Here is a 26217-nt window from a genome sequence, read left to right as displayed (position 1 = left end):
TGGGTTTGTTTGTTTGTTTTTAAAGGGTGAAAGGAAAATCTTGTGTTTATAAAGACCAAAAGACAGAGCCCAGAACATATGGTTTCCTTACACACCCTAACTCTTAACAATAATGTCTATGTACTACTAAAGGCAAGAGAGGTTGTTTGGTGTCAATCCTAATTTCCTTTAGAGAAGCTGCCTGTTTAACAAACTGTGTGACATTTCACCTCTCCAATGTCCAAACAAGGGCAAACATTTACCAAAGCAGAACTCTCTAGTCAACCCGAACTATTATTGTTCATGATAAAAAAACATATTTAATAACATTTTATTTATTCATTGTGAATTATAAAACATGCCCATCCTAGTCACATTAGAGTTAAAAGAACAAACACAAAGCTTACAAGGTAAACTGAACAACAGCAACTTTTTTATCCACATTAGGATCAACAGTTTCTATTTCTTTAACCTTCACAGAACCCACCCAACAATGCAGTCTGTTCTTGAAAGCCTGGCAAATCAAAAAGGCCTTGCAATGTGTCATGAAGGTCACTTTCAAAGTAGAGGGACATCCCTTACTGAAAATGCCCTGACATCAGATTCTTCCTGGCTGAACCAGGAGTTGGTGAGCCTGAGTGCCTCTGCTTATCTCAACTACGCATATCTTATGATGAGAGGTGGCTTCTAAGGTAGACAGGACCCAACTAATTAGAGTTTTATACATCTAAACCATCACTTAGAATTATACCCAGAAAAACTGGAAGCCAATTCAGGTCAGAGAGTACAGGAGTCAAGTGCCCCCTCTTCCCCTGCCTCTGAAGGAAGCACTGCTATTTAAGTGGGTCATTACATTCTGTGCAAGCTGAAGTTTCAGAAAGGTCTTCAGGTATAATGTCATGTAGAGTGCATTACAGTAATCCAATCTCAAGGTATGATTATGGCTAACTGTAGCAAAGGCCACAATGGATATAAATGTTGCAACCTTCATGATGCATGGATGGGAGAAAAAGAAAAGTCATGACAAATCTGCTACCTGGATATACAATTAAAACACCAAGGCTGTGAACGTAAGTGAGAAATAGCAGACACACACTCACATAATCAAAGGAGACTGAAGAACTGCTGCCCTTTCGTTTGGCTGCCTCTCATAGTCTAAAAGGATAACGTTAGTTTAAACTAGGTTGAATATCAGAGAGCTATGATATCAGTCATATTAAATCCTAATCTTGATTAGACATTGAGTGAATCACTCAAATACACATCCTGGTCCAATAAAACTGAAACAAAGCTAGGGGTATCTCACACACACACCAAAGGCAGCGCACACCCCACAAGCCTCTCCCTAACAGCCTCTCACTGGGCAGCTGGGGCAACAAACTAGAACCCTGAAGAAGCTTGCAAATGAATCTTTGGGATAAACAAGTCAGGAAAGATAGGAGTCACAAATTAGCAACCCCATCCATTCCTGCAGACATGTCAATGACACTTTGTCTTCAATTGTATCAAAATATGCTGATACATCTAAAATAATCTGCAAAGACATCTGGTTATCCATTATGAGAAAGATCAACCAGCAAGGCAACCAGTGCACTGTTTGCATCCTATACAGGACTAAAGCTAGATTGATTGCGGTTTACGAAACTGGAAGATTCCAGCTACTGTGAGAATTACTACTATATAACTTTATCAATAACATTCCTCCTTTCCCCCCCCACCTCAGCTGGAAGATTCAATACAGGGTGATAACTGACATAATTCTTTCAGTCAAGAAACAGATTCTTGAGCAGCTGTCTAGTAAGAGATGTTGGCACCCTACTTTTTCAAAGGGAAGTGACAATAATGGAACAGCTACCTCTACAGTGAAGAACAGGTCCAATTCACAGGTTGTTGCTCAACGCTTTTCCAGCCCCTCCAAAACCAGGCTGAAACTCAAGCAGGGAAGACTCCTTATTTGTCCCTGCCTTTCCTCCTTCCATCACTCTCTCCATCCATAGTTCTGCTACCAAGGGTGAGAGAATTCATAGCTAAGATTCCTCAAAATCAGACTGAATTAGCTTGAACACACCTGAAATAGTTGACTCTGTACCCAAGTGGATACATCCTGGATTAACCACGCTCTTCAACACCTGGAACAATTCAGATGTTCAAGAATTTGTAGATGCTAATGGAATCAAATAAACTTCTCTATGCTTCCTGCAGTCATAGCATACCATTTCAAAAAGTCTTTATGCCATAAGCAATCAGACTCAGCATAAGACCCCTCCCAGTGACGCTCTAGCCCAGCAGCTCCCAAACTTCACTGGTGCATGTACAACCTTCTTAAAAAATGCTGTGAAATGAGTGATGGAACATCAAGCTCACTTACCACCAATGATTACAAGTACCACATTTTAGGGTCCCCTGCTCTAGACATTTCCCTTTCCAAAAGTTCTTGTTCTTTTCTCCCACAGTTTGTTTGCTTCTCGGTAGCATTTATTTTTGAAAAATGATAGCAACCAAGTAAGAAAACTTGGCAAAAGCTATATAACTGCTACAGATACATAATACTCTGTATTACCCAAAACTATTACATCCCCATTGGGAACCCGTCTGCTCCAATACTGTACTAAAACTGTAACATGAGAAAAGCTATTTCTAAACAAATAAAGTATCTCAACACAATAGAAAAATGTCATAAACTGGGCAATGAGGGTAGCCAATTATGTTATTAAAAATCACTAAAATCTGCACTACACTACAAATATTTTAGATACACAAACTTGCCATATGCTAAAGCACAACTGCTCTGTGACATTCATAACATATGAAAAGGAAGGTCAAGTTGCCTGCAATTACTAAAAAGTTCAAACAAGAAATAGGAGCAGAGTATAATTAAAAGAAATACAAACATGATACCTGTTTAAATATCCACTCATTCCAGGAGCTAAAATAGCTTTTGTCCAATCTAGTCCCTTTAAATAATTACTACAAAATCAACATAATCTACAAGGTTTAAGACTGTGTTCATGTTTCTTGGGCAAACCCACCACCGCCACCGATCCCACTGTCATCATCTCAATCACATACTCAACTCCTTCCAACACACATTTATTTCTTTTCCTCCTTCACACAGCTGTGCTGTCAAGAAGATTTTAATAACCAGTCATTTAAAAAAGGAAACAGTGCTCTCAATTAACAAGTTATATTTTCTGGCAGAAAAGACCAGGCAACAATGCAATGAGTTTGACAACTGACGTGAGAAGTCTCGATTATTCTGGTTGCATTTGAATTTTACTAACCAGCATTTAAAACACAAATCAAAACAGGCTTTATTTGTGGTTCAGATCACAAGCATATGAGTAAATAGTACAGAATACTGACGTTCTGAAGAGCTTTGTTTCCATATTTTCTGAAGGAGGAAGTCATTGCAAAAGCATGATTAAGTGTGAAGAATAAGGAATCTTGCAAAATACATTCAAAGTTAGTAAATTAGTTCACAGCATGACAGAGCCACCAAAGCATGTGTAAAGCAAAGGCTTCACATTTTTCAAACAAGGCTTGCCTAAATTTAGTGTAACTTTTACAACTCTACATATCTCAGCACAGTAGGAATTCAATAGAAATCTGATCAACTGGATTTATTTTTACAAGATCTTCAGAATATAATTGAGTTGAGGTAGAAGTATGGACTCTAAATCATCAAAAGAAGGCCTGATGAATTAAAGATTAGTTAATGGGGCAGCAGCGGTTTTACTCAAATGGAAGTCCTCAGTTTGCCATCCTCTGCTCCAGGCTTGCTTTATAGAAAGTCCAGAAGGAGCCTCAGCAAGGGCAGAAAGACATCAAATATTGCGAGGGGAGAAAGGCACTGCCACAAGAAGAGTTCAAGATGACTGTAAAATAGGAACTGCTTAATTGGACAAAGCACCTCAAGAACCTGACAGAAGAAAAGTTATAGCAGATAATCAAAATGACCATTTGTGAATGTGAAAACTGCAAATGAAGTGTTTCACTGGCTAATTATGAAGGCCCAACAAGTATATATACAATAGCTCTTAATTTAAAATTCCAGGTAATCCAAACAGCTCAATGTCCCCATTTCCTTAGCTTTGTCAGTTAAGTGGAATTTTGCAATTTGTATGGTGGCATCATTAGTCTAATTGGCCGATTCCTCTGAAAACTACCCTCTCCCCTCTGGAGCAATCAGACCAATAAATAGTTTAGGCAATACAATAGTCCTATTATGAAACAATTTAACAAAACAAAATCCCTAAGTGAAGAGAACAGCTCTAGCAAAAATAGGAGAGAAGAGTTATAAAGAACAATGAAGTGACTGGTCATACACGTGTTACAGCTGATTTTCAGTATAGCACTTCATGGTACTTTTCCAAAAGGGAAAAGTATGTGTGTGTAAGAACACAGACAAAGGCGAAGGGATTTTATTAGGGAAAAAAAAAAAAGTGTCCTAAAATCTCAAATATTCTCTTCTGCTGAAGATGACATAAAAATAAAGTGGAAGTAGCACTGAAGAAACAGAGACTGCAGAAATTACATTGTCACCTCTCTAATCTGCACATCGCAAAATTCACACAAACAGCTGGCTCCCCATTTCTCAGCAAAACTTTTAATGCCGGAGTGTTTTAGGATGACCTTGTTATTACTAAGAACTCAGTATTTTTACAAGACACACTGCAATACTTCTACTTATACAATAGTTTCATTTATCAAGTGACAATAGTCAAATTAAGCAAGCAAAATATATTTTATAATGCATTATCTCTACTTAATTTAATGTTTGTTCACTTCCTTATTTGACAAAATTCAGTAAATGTAATAAATAGTCACTGATATAAATTAGATGAGTTTCACTACCCATCAATTCTTCTATAATAGATCAAAGAGCAACTGCTCATCAATTATTGTGACTATATTAGCAAAATATGGCTACCGTACTTTGGAATGGGAATTACTTTTATTCAGGTTACCTTTCATGGATTAGAATTGCTGTTCTCATAAATCTGCCATACAATAGGATCTTCTAGCTTGCTACAAATAGGTCAGTTTTCTGGGAAGATCATGTGGGACTTTAGCAAAAGGGAAATGTTCTTTGGAAACTAAGTTCTTTGTGAAAGATAAAAACCTATCCATATGAATAAAAAATAAAGTTTCATAACAGGGTGAGACTGATAAGTGTTTTCCATATTAATCAGGGTCTTGTCTTGAAAGGCAAAAAATCCAATTTTACACGTGACATGCAGACAATATATTTACAGTTGCTTCATGTATATTAGACAAAAGCTCTCACTACAGTCAAAGAAGAATGGCATAAAGATATCAAAATATTTTAGTGCAGGATGATTCTCTTTTAAAGGCAAGAGGATGGTCTGCTTTGTCTAAAACATCAGTAAACAAGAATACATGCAGCAGTATGTCAGGCAGTTCACAAGCATTCTCAAATAAGTCTAGTCCAGGGGTTCTCAAACTTAATTGCACCACGACCTGCCTCTGATAACAAAAATTACTACATGATCCCAGGAGGAGGGACTGAAGCTTGAGACCACCCAACCCCCACCACCCCAGGCCTGTAACCTGAGCACCATTGCCCAAGGCTGAAGTCCTTGGACTTCAGCCCCAGGCAGTGGGGCTTGGGCTTCAGCTTCAACCCCAAGCCCCAGAAAGTCTAAGCCAGTCCTGGTGACCCCATTAAAAAGGGGTCACAAACCACTTTGGAGTCCTTACCCACAGTTTGAGAACTGCTGGTCTAGACTAAAGTGAACAACCTAAGGGACACAATGCTATAGACATTATAAACAATAAAGGTAAGATGACAAGAGCTATCATTTCAGCAGCCAAATGATCAACAAAATATATATGGTAGACGGCTAGTACAAGAGAAGAGGGGAAATAGCAGGGTGAACGAACATCTAAAAGGAAACACAGTATAGTTGTTCTGTGAGGAATTATATGTTCAAAGTCTGGAACTACATGAAATAACTTTGGTTCCCTCGTGTTTACATCTTTTAAGACCATGACTGACTCAATATTTCCACAATGGTGACAGTAATTAGGAACAGACCCTACTGTTACCAGCTTCTCATAAAACTTGAATGTATAACTTTCATGCACTAACTGATGTACCCTGCAGATGAATTCAACTGTTGATCTGAACAAACTCATTTGTGACCATTTCTCCAAGGAGCCAGCCTGCTCCTTTGGGGATTATCTTCCTAGGTTATAACATCCTCTAGATTGGTCACAAATTGTTCCTTTTGAAGAATATCTTTATGTTTGGTAGTTCAATTTTGATACTGTATCTTTAGAACAAAACTATCAAATCCATTACTGAAATTACTAATGTTTCTTTGGTCCAGCTGTAAATAAGCATTATGGATTTTTTGTTTATTTTTAATTCTTTCTACCAGCTTGGGAGGATCATTGGGTACAGTGAACTGTGTCCTTAAGATTTTTATGGATTATTTTTATAAGAATATGGAACAAAAAGAAGGAGTGCATAATCCTAACAGGATGAATCTATCCGATGCTATGGCACCAATCCCTCTCCCTTCTGTAGCAGAATGGGAGATTACTGTTCTGAATGGTATAAACCTGATTTGGTAGGTCTCAAATGTGAGGACACTGTTTTTTGGTCTCTGAACTCACCCACTCATGAGAGTCAGTCTGAGAGCTAGTCAATCTGCTAGAACTTTTTTCCTTTATCTTATAAGCATTAAGAAGGTCTCAATTGACAATATCCAGTTTCACACATGGAGGATTTCCTGACACAAGAGGACTGAACTTATTTCTTCTTGCTTGCTTCATACTGCAACATTTTTAGTATTAATTCCTATTTTTTAAAACCAAAATCTAACACTAACACCTTCAGTGTATTCTAGGGTGACCAGATGTCCCGATTTTATAGGGACAGTCCTGATATTTGGGGCTTTTTCTTACCCCCCCACTCTCTGTCCCGGTTTTTCACACTTGCTGTCTAGTGTATTCAGAATTTCTCTCCCTGACTCAACTCCTCCCCATCAATCCCTCACAAGCATGAACTTTCTTCAAGTGCTTTCCTACCAAGGTTAGACATATCACTTGTCCACATCATTTAGTATGAGAGACTCTGCAAGTTCTTGACATTTATTTGAAATGGAATTCAAGGCATGACTGGGAGAATCTGACACAGTGTTTAACCATTCATTAATTCTTAGTTCAGCTCATTTTGCCTAGATATTGCACAGGTCTGAGTGCAATATTACACATCACTCATGCTGCAATACATTAACAGTGGTCACACTCAATGTTCCTTCCAAATGCAGAATTTTTATGTCTCAGTAACAAACTGACAAATGGCCTTTAATTTTTAATTTTCAGTTCTAGATGTTTCACAGTGTTAGAAAGACAGGATTCACACATCTGGTCTGTTCTTTGTGGAAACTGTGTTCTCGTTTTGGCTAGAACAATTTCCTTGCTCTTTTTGCAGATGGTGGGTGTTACATATAAATTCCTGATGTGTGAACTGACCACAGAAAAGGAGGATTGAAATGGGCAAAATACCTGTTACTAAATCTCCTTTTAAAACTGCTACACAATCCTGCCTCAAGAGTCTCTCTGATCTTTCAAAGCAGCAAAAAGTCCTGTGGCACCTTATAGACTAACAGACGTATTGGAGCATGAGCTTTCGCAGGAATACATGATCAAATCTTTCTGAAAGAGAAAAAAGATGTGACAGCACAAGCACAGCTTCCTCACAAATCATTTAAGTCCACCATTTGGCTCTTGCATTTGATGATAAAAAAAAAAAAAAAAAAAAAAAAAAAGAAGCTCTTCTTCCTTAGTAGCAGATTTTGAAAATGCTCAAAGCGGAGTGCTCATGTTTATAATGAACAGGTGACAGTTGCCAACATAATATGATACTACAGTGTATACAGTCCATTAGTAAAAGTTCTGATTTGTAATCCTGTAGTAAATGCCACATGCAAATAGCTTCTTACTTGTCTAGTAGTCCATATTATTGAAATAGATATTTTTCTCAATAGTATGTACAACATTTTGAGAACCTTCGCTAATGGACTGTATATGCTGCAATGCCTAATCACAAGAGCCAGTTACAGGTGTTTTAGTGGAACAGGCAAATAATTCAGAAAGTACTGGACTTATCTCCCTGTCTATACTTAATATTGGTAATGAAAATATTGATGTTTATTCATTTGGGGCACTCTTCCCCCAGTCCTCTATACTACAGTGCATTAAAATGTATTGTGTAGTGTGCCAGTCATAAGTTTAACACATATATACTTTTATATTTTAAATACGCATTTGCTGGTTTACCTTATCAAAGGCAGAGCAAATTGTGATGCTTATAATTACCTTCTATTATAAACCCCTAATACTACCACTTTCCATTATAAACCCCTATTTTTCAGTAGCTTATAAACTTTTTTGACAAACTAACTGTCCATGCTTCAATTTTCCAGGTTTGCTCTTTGCCCTGGCTGAATTTTTGTTTCAGACATTTCAGCACAAACGGTTCAGAAGTTATGCCAATGTTGAAACAATTGCCAAACATTTTTTTTAAGAGCTCTAGTGCCTCCACTGTCTGGAGATACTGTTGAGCACAGAGATAAGTCCTAGAGTCAGGGTGGTGCCTATTACTCTATGAAAATCTATCCAGATTTGGCTAAATCATAAACCTATGGAAAATAATCACTTGTACGTGTGACGCTTGCTCCACTCTGGCTGTTAAAGCAGTATTTTCTGAATGATGGGTGCCAACCCACCAGTGGGTCACAGATGAGTCACCACATCTAGAGCTAGACTAACCCAACCCTGGGCCCTAGGCAAGCGTGCACTTCTCTTGGTCCAGTGCAGAGGGGAGGCCCCACCCTGCAGGGCAGCTCCTGTCCCAGCTTTTGACATCATGGAAGGATGGTAGGCCCCATGGTGGTGCTGTGACCCCAAGCACCAGGTTCAATGGCTGGAGCAGGAAGCTGAGCCTAGCCCCATGGGAGAGGAGCTGCTGTTGTGGGGCAGGCTCCCTCTTTGACCCCCTACTTCCCTCTCGGGGCCTCTTCTCCACAATGACCTGGGATTAGGTTGCAGTGCTGGGGCAGAGGGTGCATATATGTAATGGCAGATCCAAAAGCAAAAACAAAAAGCCCTCAAACAAACACAAAATGAACAAAAGTCGTCTTAGTAAAAAGTTGGGGAACCACTGTGCTAAAATCTCTGAACACTCTATTTACACAAAGCATGCTCTAGACCTCACTGACCTTCTCTATACAGAAAATGCTCCCTGGCCCACACAGCCTGAACACCAGACAAGACACAGAAATAGCTCTTCTTTTAAGTCAGGGGAAGGAATGCTGAATTGGAAACCAGGGGGAACTGAGTTCTAGTGCTAGTGCTTCTGACTGGCTTAGGTGCTGGAACTAGGAGTGCGGGGGATGCTGCAACACCCCCTGGCTTGAAGTGGTTTCCATTAGATACAGGGTTTACAGTTTGGTTCAATGGCTCTCAGCACTCCCACTATAAAAATTGTTCCAGCCCCCCTGCTGACTGGTGTTAATTCTGTGCCCTCCACAGCCCTTGTTGAGCAAAGCCATATACTCCTATCTTAGGAGAAAGCCAAGCATCATTGTGCCAGTGAGGTAATCAAGAAGTTGTACAATCTCTGCAAGCAGAACTGGGAATAGACCATTGTCTCTAATATGGCAGACATATAGCCATGCAGGGCCAACAAGGGGGGGGGTTACAAATTACCAGGGCCCGGCAGTCCGGAAGGGGGCCCAGGGCCTGGCTTTGTTGGCCCTGTTTAGCCAGTCCGCCCTTGCTGGGGGGCCTGAAAAAAATTTTTCACCGGGGCCCGAACCCACTCTCAGCAGCCCTGTAGCCATGCTGCCTTTCACAATTAACATACTGTATCTATGACCTCGAGAGACACCCACTTGCACCTGAATATCCAGTAGCCCAGTGGTGAGGGCATTCACCTGGGTTATTGCCTATTCTGTGGGGAGGGTCTCTCTCTCTCTCTCTCTCTCTCTTTTTTCACAAAATTTTTCAAAAAGTCTCTGCTTCACTCCATATCAGAACAAAAACAAATTTCAAAACCTCCATTTTTTTGTGTGAGAGAACTGGAATTCTTGTTTTCTGACCAGACCTACTCATTATTAAACCAATACAATTTATGTACAAAAATCAATAAAGGTAAGACGTCTCATCCAATTAGGCATAGATATTACTGTCTTTTATATAACGTTATTAGGGAAAACTCTGCAATACCCAGCACCAAAAGAGTAACACATGGATGCAGTTGCAACATCAACTCTGATTTTCCTTCTTTTTGTTGATTTAATCATTTTAATGTAGGTTTTTCTGTGGTATAACCTCCTCTTTTCTACATTAGTGAAAACCTCATGGGTGTACAGTGAAAAGTACTGACTACCATATGTCACAAACCTATATTTTATAGCACATATATATCGCAGTTTGAAGATAAGCTGTAGTTTAAAGTGGAGAATGCCATTCACAAAGTAACTAACTCAGCCATCAATATTAATAGTAGTAGAAGAGGTAAACATCCCAATCAGAATCATAACTCAGGAGAAATGCTATTTCTCTTCCTTGAGGAATAATTCAGTTTTCCATTGTCAAAAAATAATATGGTTTCCTGTTTGCTAAAGGAAGAAAGGGTGAATGGGATCTACATAACAAAGCTAGAGCAACTGTATAACTGCTGGCAAGCACAACAGACAAGGGTATTGAACTGTGGTCCTTATAAGGAAAAGAAAACTGCTAAAAGTCTTTAGACATCATTTGCTTATGTTTCAGTAGGACCTGGAACAGGAAAACCAGCAACCTGGATGAGTTGAACAGTTCTGCAGAAATTTACTTTTCACTCAGGTTCCCTTACGTGCACACTTAAAACAACACACACAGAGCTTTCCTTAGACTAGCACAATTATTTTATGGTTATGGGCAGGGCTTAATCCCAATCTTTTGCTCCCTAGGGATGTGTGTTTTGCACAGGGAGCATGTGCCTTTAAGAATGGGGAGTGGGTGGAGCAAAGAAAATGTTTCAGGCTGAATTGCAACAACCCCTTCAAATTATTAGGGTGCAGAGTTCAGTAGCACCAAGAGAGATTTCTGAGCAAGACCGACAGACGATCTGAACGCTGGGCCTCAGAAGTGAGCTACATAAAGAACAGGATATACAATGGGAGAATTTTACAAGTGAAATTCTAATTTGAGGCTTACGACTGCTGCTCTTTACTATATAATCTGAGCGCAGTGACATATCAGACCATCCCGAGAATGTTTTTTATGTCTTGAAATGACACAACAGTGACAGTTTAAGTGATGTGATGAGTATCAGTAGTGGAGAACACTGCTTAATCCTAACCTTTCCTTATGAAGGTGGAAGTTACAAAATTTAATATTTGCTGTACCTCCAGGAACTGGAGTTTTCTTTCATGGAATTCCAGCAAAACCTCTTTCCACTAGCAGTTTAATAGTTTCATTCCTTTCCCTCACTGAATATGGCTCCTAGCCAACAGTTTGATGATTTTTTTGTCTTCATGCAGCACTAAAACACTGAGCCAAGTTAGCTAAAATAAACTGAAGTAGGAGAAGTAAATTAAAAGAAAGCTTCACTGTGAAATGAACCAGAGGTCCCAGACTCACAAAGGCTGATTATATAAGAGAACAGGTTATTTTCTTAGATGGAAGGCTGAGCTGCAGTCCTTCCTGTTATTCACTGCTTTTACTGTTACTTGGGCATAAAATGACTGGAAAACAATCTCAAGAAAACAAGCTCGTAGACCTCATCTACACACAAACTTGCAACACTTTAGTTAAAGCAGTGCAAACCCCCGTGTAGACCCTCTTATTTTGGTTTAAAAGTGGCTTATTTTGATTTATCTTAAATCTATTCTTAATCTGTTTAAGATATATTGAAATAAACCTAGTTTAAGCCAAAATGAGAGGTATGTCCATAGCTTTTTGGATCCATTTAGTGAAACTGATTTAAAATTACACCTTAAGATAAATTGGGGCAACTCTGCATGCAGACAAGTGATTAGCCCCTTTCTCAGGTGGGGGGAGGGAAATTATTTTAATAATGTCATTTTTGCAAGAATTTCAAGGAGTAAATTATTTGGAAATGAATACTGGACAAAATTAAATTTTCTTTTAGCCTTAAACTAAGGGGGGAGGGATAGCTCAGTGGTTTGAGCATTGGCCTGCTAAACGCAGGGTTGAGAGTTCAATCCTTGAGGGGGTCACTTAGGGATCAGGGGCAAAATTAGTACTTAGTCCTGCTAGTGAAGGCAGGGACCTGGACTCAATGACCTTTCAGGATCCCTTCCAATTCTATGAGATAGGCATAACTCCATATATGATTTTGATTATTACCATCACATCAAAAACTTTAAGGAGATTAAAATAATCTTGGTTGGTAAGAGTTTTTCTGCAATAGCATTAGTTTAGAATCATAAAAACTATATCAGGTTTTCTAAAATAGATTTGAACACCTCAATTCTAGAATGCATAACATGAAATTCTACATTTAAGATGTAACCCTTGTCCTTCAAATACTTTCCACCTCATCGCTCCTGCATGTGTTTTCCCTTCCTATCCTATTTAGGATACAAAGTGCTCAGAACAGGGATCTATTTCTCCAATTCATATGCGCAGTGCCATTGCATAATTAAGGTACTCTAGAATGAATATTAATAAGTAGATGCACTCCCAGTCTCATGTGACAAACAGTGCTCTCCTCCTGACTTCTCCTTCGGTGGGCCTGGGCTGCTCCTAAATGTCTGCTCCTTCCTTGGCCTCTCTATCCCAAGCATCCCCCTCACATCATCCAGACCACCCCCCATCTCCCGAACCACATTATCGTTTTCTGTGTGTTCCGACAGCTCCTCTCTTCCCCAGACCCACTTCAAGAGACCTGCTGCCCCCATGACTCTGCACCAGACCGCAAGATGATATGAGGGGAGGGTGGGCTTGGCAGTCACTCCATAACCACTACAGATATGCTTATGACTGAGATGATGTGGGTTTTAAAAAACTCATTTCCACATATTTCAGTTCTCAGAGGATATAAGATTCAATTTCCCTAATACAAGGAGATCAGTGTTTTAAGGCTGAATTCACTCCACTCCACCTCTACCAAACTGGTTAAAGTTCTATGTTTGCTCAAAAGTCAGGTTCTTTTCACATGCACATTTTGTCTAAATACATATTTTTTTGAGGAGATGTTAAAACCGACAATGGATAGTCAGATTGCCGAGGAAAAGTTTCAGATGCAACCAAATTCTAAAGTCTTTCTATTAAAAATTATGAAAAAGAAACCAACCAGAACTGCACAGAAAATGCAAAGGTCCTAAAAACTAAGTGTGACATTTTACATGAAAGGACCATGTATTTATAAAGAAAAAAAAGGAATTAACGCTCAGTTTTCGAATGCAACTCTATGTGGCTGCTACCCGGGTGTCTCCGTAATTATGACACTTCAGGATACTGCTTATCAGACTGCATAAGTAGGTCACCAGATCTGTCTCATTCCATTGCAGACACTAGCAGATGTCTTCAACAATATGGTATTTTACTGAGGGGAAAAAATAGCAGTCAAAAGGCTTATTTATGTTCTTTAATGGACTTCTTGAGGCCATCCCACATGCTGACATCATTCTAAATAAATAGAGCCTATTATGCTTTACATACACAGTGCTGCCATTTCTAATAGGACAATTATTGCCAGAATGCTAGAGAAAGCTGAAAGTATGCCAAGTCATCCGTATAATACAAGCCACTTCAACGATGAGACATAAATTAACAATATAGGATATGTATGAAGAATATCCTATGTCAAACAGAGACATGTCCAGAGGAGGAGATAAACTAAGGCAATTGCCAAAGCATATCAAATAAATGTAGACTCTGGAAGCAATAAGGGTCCCCTTCGTTCTAAAGAACACAAAGGACAGATTTATGTAACAATTAACAGACTATGGGGTCAGCTGCCAAAGTTTAGTACCATGTCCTCATACAGAATATTTTAAAGCTAAATTTGTTTTTTAAATGTTATTATCAAAATAATTGCTACATTCTCAATAATACACTGAATAGACTTACACCTATCCTAATGGTTCTCAACCTGCAGCCCAATCAGCACACATGTGTGGCCCATGTGACATCCTCAGGGCCATACAAGTAGTATATATATTGGGTGGATGAGGCCCACTTAACACACAGAGAGTTGCTTATGTGGCCCACAATGATAAATAGGTTGAGAACCACCGTATCCTTTCATAAACATCCAACATTAAAATGAACCTTTAGCAGCACATATCACAAACAGTGACAGTCTCCTTTTTAAAACATTACTGATGGTGGGCTTTAAAAAAAATCCTTGTTTAGGAGAACAGATGATTCAAGGCCTGATTTCACCTCTAGGGGAAATGAAGCTCAGAACAGAATTGTTACTATGGGAGCTGTTTGATTCCTCATGTGAAATGGGTTGATGGTGTCACTTCAGGTCCTAGAGGGCAGGATTCCATGCCACAAAAAACATGACTGCAATTAGAACAACTGGTTCAGCAGGAATAGAAGAATAGAATAGAAGAATAAGGAAAATGAGAACTCTAGTCTCCTTGCTAAAGATGGTCCCTTGAAATCAAGGTTATGACACACTTGGAGTGATGAGAGGAAAGACACATGGGCTATGTCCATGCTCTGCTTGCTCTGTAGATAAATGACTTCGGTTTCCATAGCTGTCAATCAGACACCTTTCATAAGTACCGTTTTTACTACTATTCTAGTTTAATATTATAAAAGCAAATTAGAAGTAAAATAAAATACAATTCTTCAAATATTTTTTTAAAACAAAAGCCCAGAGTAACACTATTGAAATACAAAATTGGAGGGGAATTAGTTCATGCATTCCAAAATATGACATCAGTATAATGACTCTAGAAAAACATACTAATGATCCTCAGCAACTTGATACCCCATTGCAGGTCCACTGCTAGAGAAATACTAGACTGTGCTGAAACAAAGCAGAGTTTCAATTTACAAGTGAGCTATGGAATTAAGCTAGAAGTGAGAGGAAGTGTTCAGTAAATGAACTCAACATTTCCCCCCCCCCCCCACCAAAGAAGTTACTTTAGGTTAAACAAGACTTATCACTTCAATCACAGCAACTTACATTTAGACCATATGAAATTTTGTTTTTTACTTGTCATTTCGAAGTAGAAGTTATTCAAAACTTATTAAATTTACTTGGTTTAACTAAATGTCACATGACAGATGTGAAAACGTACAGTAGGAAAGGACAGCTATATTGGCATTTATCGAACACCTGCTCATTGTACAAGCCTCTAAACCCATACACAACTTTAAAAATTGAGAGTTAATACCAAAAACTTATCACAAAGTAAACAGAAAAATCCTAGATTCAGTATCAACTCAAATAATTCAAGTCCCATCCAAAACCTCATGCAGACATACACCTGTATAAACAGATAGCCAACAATCTCAAGCTCTGGTGGACCAAGAAGGGAGTGAGTTCTAGCACCAGAAACGCTACAAAAAAAAACAACAACCCTACAACAACTATCCCAGAATTTACATTAGTAGATTTAATAGGAATGTCTCTGCTGATCTCAGCTTTCAGAATTCTTCATGGAAAGCGAGGTAATCTTTGAGTTAGTGATGGTCCAGGTCATTTCATGTTTTAAACCAACTCCAAAACGTTTAATTGTACTGAGAAGTAAAGAAAATGCCAGTGAACCATATGCAGCATAAGGGAAACGTGCCAAAGATAATTTGCACCACTACACAAGAGTTTAGAAGACAATATTTGTAAACATATGCAGGCATAACGTTTTAAGAGATTAATGTTATCAAAATTTAAATATAAATGTGGAAGTACTAGATCTGAAACTGAGAAAGCAGGTAAGGGTAAGGAAACTTGATGATTATGAGCATGAAGAAAAGCTTATGAAAGATGGCAAACCAAAGTTACCTCTGGGAACCTTGAGTAAATCTGAATGGGAAGCAACAAGTATTTACTTGTTTTTTGCATTTGAAATGCAGCAGTGAAAAGAACAGTACTGGAAGTAGCAAGAAGAGATTCCTTCCTGGTACAAGTTGGAGTGATGTAAAACCATTGTGGTGACTATCTTTTTATGTTTATTTTTTAAGGGTAAGGAAAGTTAAGCCAATCAGGAGATTTAACTAGATGTTTTATGAGCAAAGCTGTTCATAAACAATGTACTTATGAAATGAGGAGTGACATTCTTAACTTATACTTGAAATATGACTGAACTTTTGTTACCACAAGTAAAGGATTAGATCAATTCAAAGACATCTAACATAAGCTCACTAAAAGCACAAAGCTATTTCTATTAAAATAATATCTGACTCCCAACTGAGGTATCAAACAAGCCTTAAACTATAAAGCAAATATAGAAGACTTGTAAAGGAGTCACCAGAAAATGTAATTTAAAGCAAGAACAGAAACACAACAGGTTAATATTTATACAGTGCATTTCACCTGATAAATTCCAAAACTATAAACAAGTATCCCTTCATCTCCACTACACTGCAACTGCATTCAGGGCGGAAACAGCTGTTTTAACAGTGAATAGAAACACTGTAGAAAACTTTTAGTACAGAAAGTGAAGAACCCTGTATTCCATTTACTCCAGGGATGGTAGTGCTCAGTAGGCTGAATGCAATTACTTGAATTAGAATTGGGTCAAAACATCAGGGTTTAACATCTTTGTGAACAGTGGTCAAGATGTCAGCTTTACAAAAACATTGACAGAATAAACTTTTCTCTCTCATTGACCAGGACAAAGTGGAAAAGCTGTCATGGTGAGCAAAACTCTAGGCAACTGTTTCACTCTTGCTGCTCAAGTGAAAATTTCACTTTGGTACCCTAGCAAAGAACAGAAAACACCCTCTAGCTCAGGGGTGGGCAAACTTTTTGGCCCAAGAGCCACATCTGAGAATGGAAATTGTATGGTGGGCCATGAATGCTCTGGCTGGAGGTGCTGGGGATGAGGGATTTGGGGTGTAGGAGGGTGCTCTAGGCTGGGACCAAGGGGTTCAGAGAATGGGAGGGGGATCAGGGCTGTGGTAAGGGGTTGCCGCATGGGGGGGGAGGTCTATGCCTGGGGGTGCTGGCGCTGGGGTGGGGCCAGAAATGAGGAGTCCAGGGTGAGGGAGGAGGCTCCGGACTGGGGCAGGGGGTTAGGGCACGGGAGGGGGTTGGGGTGCAGGCTCAAGCAGCTCCTGGAAGTAGCGGCATGCCACCCTCTGGCTCCTATGCAGAGGTGCGGCCAGAAGGCTCTGCATGCTGCCCCATCTGCAGGCACTGCCTCTGCAGCTCCCAATCGCCGCAAGTCCCAGCCAATGGGAGCTACGGGGGTGGCACTTGGGGTGGAGGCAGCACGCAGAGCCCCCTGGCTGACCCTAAACGTAGGAGCCAGAGGGGGGACATGCTGCTGCTTCCCAGAGCCTCAGCACGTGCACGCAGGGTGGCCTCCAACCCTGCTCCCCGGCTGGAGCGCAGCAGCAGGGCAAGCCCTAGACCCCGCTCCCCAGCAGCAGCTCAAGGGCCGGATTAAACCGGCTGGAGGGCCAGATGTAACCAGTGGGCTGTAGTTTGCCCACCCCCTGCTCTAGCTAGAAGAACCCAATACCTGGTTACAATTTAATATGTTTGTGTGGTACGAAGGAAACAAATTAGGCTTCTCACCAGCACACTGTCCCTAGACCCTGGGAGGTGGGCCCCAACCTTTATATTTGCTCGTGGGGCTAAAAGATACCCAGTACATCTTTAAGCCTCCCAGAGACTATAGCATAGGACTGGGAGTCTGGAGACCCATGTACCATTCCCAGTTCTGTTACTGACTCGCTGCACAATCTTGGACATCTCATTAAGAAACCTGTGCCTCAATCTCCCCAGCTCTAAAACTGCCACCTTTGTCAACCACTTTGAGACACTTAGATGAAAGGCACTGTTGTGTGCAAGTTGTTTTCTCTCACACCGGAAAGGACACCGCCAGCATCTTTGTGCTACAACGTCATATGGAGGCACTGGTTCAAACAAAAAGTGCCACCTCTTTAGCCACAAAAGCCAATTCCTGCAATCCGTGGACAGTTCTTAGAAATGTCCCATACAGGTATCGATCAGCCCTGACCCTGTTTACACTGTAAAATTGTATGAGATTACATCATGTGTGGTGTTGCTTCAAACTGTTGTTTTGTGTGAAGCAGCAAACATAAACGTGTCCAAAATGTTCGAACAAACTAGTACTGCCAGTAGTAGCAAAATTAATTTCTGTACTACAAAATTTAAAAATTTCACACTTAAAAGAAGGAAAGTGACCTGTGATTTATTCATTTTTCCTGATAAGGCTCAAAACTAGAGAATACAAGCCTGTAATTAGATGTCTTTGTACGATCATTGTTTGGCTTTTGAGGCAGACACCTTCCTCTCTGAACCTATCAAACACGACCACAGATCACCTCAGCATTAGCAGCCAGGAAGCAGGATGTGCCAGTCAAATGAGGAGAAGGAAGAAGATATGCAGAAACAGGAAATACAATGGTAAAAGATTTCTTTATGCAGCCAGAAAAAAAAAATTGATGGGGAGAGAGAACAGATTAAATTCAGAAATTTCAGTTTGTTTTGACTATAAGGATATTGAATATGAACCTCTGTTTTTCTTTCTTGATGTGACACAAAAAATAGAAAGACGCAAGATTTCCAGTGCACTGACATATTCAGAGCTTGACAATGTACTCAGATTAGTGAGAGGGGACGCCTTAAGCTATTCGTTTCTGAAGAACTGAACCTTTAAAAAAAGGGGTGAGGGCAATGTTACTAATTCTTATTGTTGAAGACAACAGTTCACATATTAACTGCTTTTAAAAGGATGCAATGCTGACTTCCTCAATTGGCAGACAGGTAGCTCAGTGCCTCTTCTTTTACCAAGCAAGAACACAGTGAGATTAATATGACTCTTGTCAGTTTCCAGGCTGCAATTCAGATCCTTGCAGGCAGCAATGAAAACTGTCAAGAACCCCATTAATATCATGTTGCTGCTGTTTGGGAAAGCTCTGCAGAAGCAAGCACTGAAGTTATTCATGTGGGGAGGACCAAACAGCGTAATTTTATGGAGTAGAGGTACCGGAGTAGAATTGAGATCCTACCTCCATCCCTTCCATTCCAGGAAGTAGAATGCAAAACGAGGGAAAGGAGAGAAGACAAGTCTCCTTTCTAGCAGCTAGAGCAGGCCAAGCTTTTAACTTTCAGCCTAAATTGAATCACACACCCAGACCACTAGCCAGAGGATAATATGAAAGATGGAGCATCCAAACACCCTGGTGAAAATCCCATCACCTTACCCATTCCCAAGAGCTAACAGGGCTGGGAGATTGGTCCTTTAAACAGGGCACTGTCCCTGGACCTAAACTGATGCACTTTCACAAATTTCGTAACTATCACTGGAAAATATACACCTCCAGTTACTAAGTGTTCATATATTCAGGGCTTAAACAAAGTACTTGTACATTGAAGGGACATGGTCAATTCAAATTTTCACTTCGTGCATCTGAAGAAGTGGGTTTTTTTACCCATGAAAGCTTATGACCAAATAAATCTGTTAGGCCTGGGCTACACTAGCGGGGGGGTTGAACTAAGATACAACGTAGCTGAAGTCGAAGTATCTTAGTTCGACTTACCTGGCCGTCCTCACGGCAGCGAGTCAACCGCCGCAGCTCCCCCGTCAACTCTGCTTACTCCTCCTGCCGAGGTGGATTACAGGTGTCGATTCGGGGATCAATTTATCGCGTCTAGATGAGACATGATAAATCAATCCTTGATACATCGAACACTACCTGCCCATCTGGCAGGTAGTATAGACGTACCCTTCGTCTTTAAGGTGCCACCGGACTCCTCGTTGTTTTAGTCAACTTAAAAATCACACTTCAGTCTGAAAATCTATCTAGCTTATTAAAACTGAAATAAGAATCTTTTCCATTTAACTTTGTGCACCTGACAGAATTTTGTGTTTGGTCAATTTCCCTATTTTCCTTGTATAGATTAAGTTAGTCAATTTGCAATTTCCATTCTTGTTTTACACATTAACAAAAGAGAAGAAACATGTTTCAAAAATAGGAAAATACAACTGGAAAAACTACAAAATTTGGCATCAAGATTCAAGGCAGTTATAGTACATGAAACTATCTTTTTTTAAACTAACTGGAAGTTGTGTGTCATATTAGCAGAAATATTCTATTGATTTTTTTTAAATGGTAGCTAATCCACTTTTCTAGGGTAGCACTTCAGAGCAAATGCATATAAATTATATTGTATTAGCTAAAATTTAACAGGTAAACAAACGAGCACCATTTTAAATTATAGTTGTAAAAGAAAAGATAACATGTTTTAAAAGTTACATACTAGTGCATAGCCACAGTACTTCATTCATACCCAAATCCTGCACTAGAAGGTATTCGAAACAATTTAGCACTTATACTGCACTTTACAACTTCAAAGTCCTGTACAAATATTAACTAATTAATAGCCCTAGACACAATTCTTTCCTTTCCTCTAAAAGCACCCTGTATAAAATGCAGAAAGGCAATTTAAACTGTAAAAAACCATACAAAGCGTTTAACCTCACAGGGAATAAAGCTTTTGGCAAGAACAGCTACTGTTATTGCACTTGGGCCTATATGAAATCAACGAACTGGCAGATGACCTCACATCAAGTAAAGACAACACTAAATGTGAACAGAGTGAGAAGAGCATTAAAGCAGGAATACCTACAATGTACTACATCCAACACTATTTTCAATTTCTGAAATACTGAGTTTTTACAAAACACATTGTGTGGAGGAGTTTGTGGCCACAAAATTATACCCTGAAATGAACCTACATGATGAAATCCAGGATAAAACTAGATTACAGAATAACAGACTTTTCATTCATTATGGTCACCATATACATGCTTCAACTTGCAATGCATATGAAAATAGAATTATAACAAGATGGAGTAAACCAGATTTTAAAAAATATGAAAAAGGCATAGGGCAAGTACATTAAAAAAACTATATTATACCATATCACAATCAGCCATAGAGTTCTCAAAACAACTGAAACGCAGATGTGCTTCAATAGTCTATTATACTTTGGGCCTCTGCTACTAACTTTTCCCCAGTGCTATACTTTTAATTCTGTCAAATAAAACAAGCCAAACCCAATACAAATATAAAATTATTGGTGCTACTCTTTGTATGCCATGTGACTCTCAAAATCATATCTTTGAGTATTACACATTAGTTATCAAAGCAAATGTGATAGATTATATAAACAGGAAGCTATTAAAGAGGAAAAAGCCTTTTGACTTTATAGAAACAGAGCAACTGCCATATTGAATCAAATCAATGGTTTATCTAATCCATCTCTAATTCTACAGATTTGAAAGTCTGTATGAAAATACAGATTCAAGAATCTGATATTCCTAACCAGAATTGTGTTTTTTAACCCTGAACTAAAAAGAGAGAATAGAAAGATCCTAACATTTTCAACAAGGACTCAAACAGAATTACTTATTCAAACATTGACAAAGGCTATGGCTACACTTGCACTTCAAAGCGCTAAGTGTAGTCAAAGCGCCAGCGCTGGGGGAAAGCTCTCCCAGCGCTGTCCGTACTCCACCTCCCTGTGGGGAATAACGTACAGCGCTGGGACCACACTGGCGCTTTGCAGCGCCGCAATTTGCAGTGCTGGAGAGGGTGTGTTTTCACACCCTGCTGCAGCGCTGCAAATTTGCAAGTGTAACCAAAATTCTCTGCATCTCATTCAAATCATTTTTGTACCAGGTACAGATGTAGTTTGATAATACTGTATGAATGGGGTTAAAAAAAATTGAGAGATTACCTTCAACAGAAAAATCTTTGGAAAAATGTTTCACAACAATTGCAAAAACATACCAAAACCAGATGTAAAACATATGTCGTTTTAATCATTCTATGAAGCTTGTAGTTTAATACAGTCCTATGATAAATGACATGACGGCACCTTTTACTGAAAATGGAGCTCAGCAAACTCATGTTTAATCAAAAACAGTATCCTCCAGGAGAACAGAAACTTCAGAAGGCAGACCCATATGCACCATTTTGTGTGCGTGCAGGGGCTGGAGGGTACAGATGTTTCACACTGTTTACTGGCAATAAATGTTCATTAAAAATGTATTGAATAAGTATTTCTGTGCTCTCTATTGTTATATCATCATCTTTGTATTTCCCAGCCCTGCTTGCTTTCTCCTCGGTTGTTTAGTGAATAATCCTGTGCTCATAACATCAGTTTGCCATTAGGGAAATAACTGATATCTTACTCAGGATTAGGACGTCAGTGAAAAATCAAACAGGAGGCAATAAACTCTAAGGCAGCAAACCCCTGCAGTACAAATTGGTTTTATAATTAGTAATGATATTAAGGAAAACCAAGATTAACATGGTAAGCATAAATTGTTCATTCTACAGTGAAAGATTTTTCCCACTCTCATTGAAGAAGCAAATTTAAGCATCAGTGTAAGATAATTAAGGTAGTCTAAACCTTTCTTCTTCCCACACCATTTTTAATCATAATGATTCTCTCATACACAAGTGTCACTGAAAAATGGAACAAGATATGTACACCAGCAGAACAGAGCCCTACAATATATTATACTTGGATAATGTCCAACATATAAATGTCTCAATCTGCCAGCCCACTTGTTTAGCATAGATGGGATCCAGAATAAATTTTTCACTATGCTCAGCACAAGTTCACCTGCCCTTTGGATAGCCAGAAGAGTAAAAGGAAGAAGCAGATATTGTGTGGCAGATCAACACATTCAGTTTTGGGCCTTTCATCTGCAGAAATATTTATCCCATAGCTGAGCTTGCAACAATTACAATAGAAAGCAACTAACTGGTCCTCAAATTATTGTGCTCAGTTACTCACACATTACTTGAATTGGCAGTCTAAATATAAAGACCTAAGACTCGACTAGAAAAAATTCAATAGTGCTGGTAAATAATAACAGCAGATTAAGCAGGGTTAAGTTTCCACTTGTCCCATCACCACCCAAAAATTAATTACCTGGCTTTAAAAAAAAAATCTACCAAATTCCTTTATAATCATGCAATTTGTTTCACCTTTTAATATGTTGACTGTTGAGAATTTGAAAGAGTAACACACACAGCACTGAGGCAATGGTTATCAAAGCTCAGTTTAGATGGACAGGTCATGTTATCAGAACAGGTGATGACAGGCTCCTGAAATATATCCTCTATGGTGAACTGAAACTCGGAAAGTGCACAAAGGGTGGTCAACGTAAATGCTTTAAATACAGCAATAAGCAGACTTTCAACTTGTGCCTCACAAATACTGATAACTTTGAAGACACAGCCAAGGACGGATTTGAATGAAGAGCAACTATCAATAAAGGCTGTAGGCAATTTGAGAAAGACTGACGCAAAAAACTGATTGAAAAAAGGCCAAGCATCATTCAGAGTCTTCAAGGGAAGCCCACACATTCCCGTGTGACGTCTGTTCATGACCTTGCTCCTTACAGATCAGACTATACAGCCACAAGATGATATACGAGATGCCATGACATCATGATCGGGTACAACAACCATACTAAATGAAAAGCAAACTATTTACAAAAATAAAAATCTGAATATTTTCTTGCCAATAACATAAGGATCCATTTCTGAGGTATAAGCCAGTGTTATTTTCCATAATTTCTGATAGCTTTAACAAGTTCTCACTCCAAGAAAATAAAGGTACTCACCAGCTACCCTGGTTTGAGTTTATTACCTTTGCAGATTCCCATTTTAAAGTCAAGTATACAACTCCCACAAGTGAGGATTTACTGAGGCAACTCTCAAAGCAACAGTATTTACTTTTGAATATAAACCCCAGACAATAGGGTTTTACTACATAGGAAAATCATTTACACATTATGACAGCATGATAAGGTACAAATATTATATTTACTTAATCCCCCCTCCCCCAACTGAAACAGACAAGGCAAGGTCCAGGATTTCTGGAATTGTGAGAGGTGAGAGAAGAACTGCTATAACATTTTTTTTTTAAATACTGTAAAAGAAAATCAGAAGTGTCAGATGTCATTAACCTCTAGTTTTCATGAAGGACCAACTTTGCTCTAATATAACTCAAATGAACCGGGAATATTTATCTCTACAGAACTAGAGGTAAATTTGTCTTTGACTAGGACATTTCATGTTCAGACACCAAAATCAAAGAGATGACATGAAACATCTGCCAGTAATTCCTATGAATCTAAAACATGGCATGCTTTCTTACAGCCCTCTGGAGTACTGATTTGGCAACCCTTGTGCCTCAATTTATTGGAAATATATTTTACATTTATGGGTTGGGAAGCCATGTGTTTTCCAAAATACTCAGCAGGAACTACATTTGGTGAACCACCACCCCCGCACACACACCCCTCTGCATAAGTGCATTCAAATGTGGGTTATAGACTTGATAAAATTGGGGGGTGGACAGAAAACTGGAGGCCAGAGGGGCAGGGGCAGACAAATCAGATGAACAGCCAGGAGAGGAGAACGGATCTGGATGGGAGGAGGGGGAGAGACAACACTGGGAGGAGGAAGGCAGACTGGGACTCTGACAGGGAGACTAGGACTGACTGAGCAAGGAAACTGGGACTGGGATGAGAAGCCTAAGGACTGGGACTGGATAAGCAAGGGGAATGGGACTGAGACAAGGAAGCAGGAGTGGGGAAAAGACAGGACTGGAACCAGGACAGAATGCAGGGGATGGAGCAGAAGACAGGCAGAAAGGTCTGTGCAACCTTAATGCAGCCCCCCATTTGTGCATATGCATTATGATATAGTCTTAATTACATGGTCACATACTATTTTTCCCCCACAGGACCCTTGCCTCATTCAGTGCACAGGACGGATGGTGTTCAATTAATGAGCAGCTATTCAATATTGTATTTTCTCTTCATTGTTCAATATGCAAATCTGCTTTGGGGATGAATCAGGGTTATGTAGTGAAGTAGGCTGCTGTCTGTAATGCACCTGACTCATTTGTTGCAGAAGTTGGAAGGTGTGCAGTGAATACAGTTGGGGATTACAGGTAGAGAAAGGATGGTCTCATGGTCAAAACAGTTGAATGTTTCCCTGAGAAACTGGATTCTATCCCTGCCTCTGCCACAGCATTTCTATGTGATGCTTGGTAAGTCACTTAAACCAACCTTTTCACAGGTATTCTCCAACTGTGTGCTGCCCATTTTCGGCCCACTTGAGACCCTAGGGTCATATCTGCAGAAGTGCTGAGCACTCAGAGATGGGCTTTGACATATTAAGTGCTATTTAATTCTACATATTCCGAAAAAGCAGGTCCTAGGCATCTCAAATTGGGCACTCAAAATCAGTAAACACATTTGACCTTCATCTTTCTGTGTCTCAGCTCCCTATCTGTAAAATGTGAATAATACCCCCAGCCTCCTGCATCTCACAGGGGAGTTGTGGAATAAATTTATGTTTGTGAAGCACTCGCTATAGTGATGAGTGTCACAGAAAAGCTAACAAGGAAACTAATAATTCTGTTTTCAGTGCAGGGTTTGAATAGCATGTAGTAAATAAAGTCTACAGCCACACACTGAACACAAGGTGAAGATAAAATATTGAATAGCTGCTTGGTAATTAAGCACTGTCTTCCCACACACTGAGTAAGACAGGAATCTTGTGCAAAAAACAGTATGGGATCATGTAATTAAAGACCATATCATTATGCATATGAACAGGGATATGAATTAAAGGTTGCACAGGCAACCTTAATTCTGGCATTTTCTTAAATCTGAATGCTTGACTTTATAATCTCAACAACCCAATATCTTTTCTGCAAAAACGAAGAGCCGCGCATTTCCCATTAAACTATTTCTCTTCTGAGCAGGCAAGTTTTGAGAGCATTACATGGGCAATGCTTTTATCCTGTGTGGGATGAGGACTGAATGCCTGAAGTTACATTACAATAACACTGCTGATTGGTGAAGGATCATAATTCTCTCTCCTTAAAGACACCCTCAGCCTCTGAAGGTAAAAAGGGAAGATGATGGCATGAAGGGGAAAAAAGGTAGAATCTTCAGGGTTTCAGAGTGGAAGCAGAGTGCTCTTTCCCCACTTCCACAA

General features: G+C 39.5%; 1 protein-coding gene across 5 annotated transcripts in view; it reads right to left on the bottom strand.

Annotated features, from left to right (window-relative positions):
* Positions 1 to 26217, bottom strand: part of LRCH3 (leucine rich repeats and calponin homology domain containing 3) — a 102963-nt gene that overhangs the window by 64178 nt on the left and 12568 nt on the right. The window lies entirely within an intron of this gene.

This window comes from Mauremys reevesii, linkage group 9 (assembly GCF_016161935.1).
Source record: "Mauremys reevesii isolate NIE-2019 linkage group 9, ASM1616193v1, whole genome shotgun sequence".
NCBI classification, from domain to species: Eukaryota; Metazoa; Chordata; order Testudines; family Geoemydidae; genus Mauremys; species Mauremys reevesii.
The sequence above is the reverse complement of the archived record's forward strand: the minus strand, read 5'-3'. Positions and strand labels throughout refer to the sequence as shown.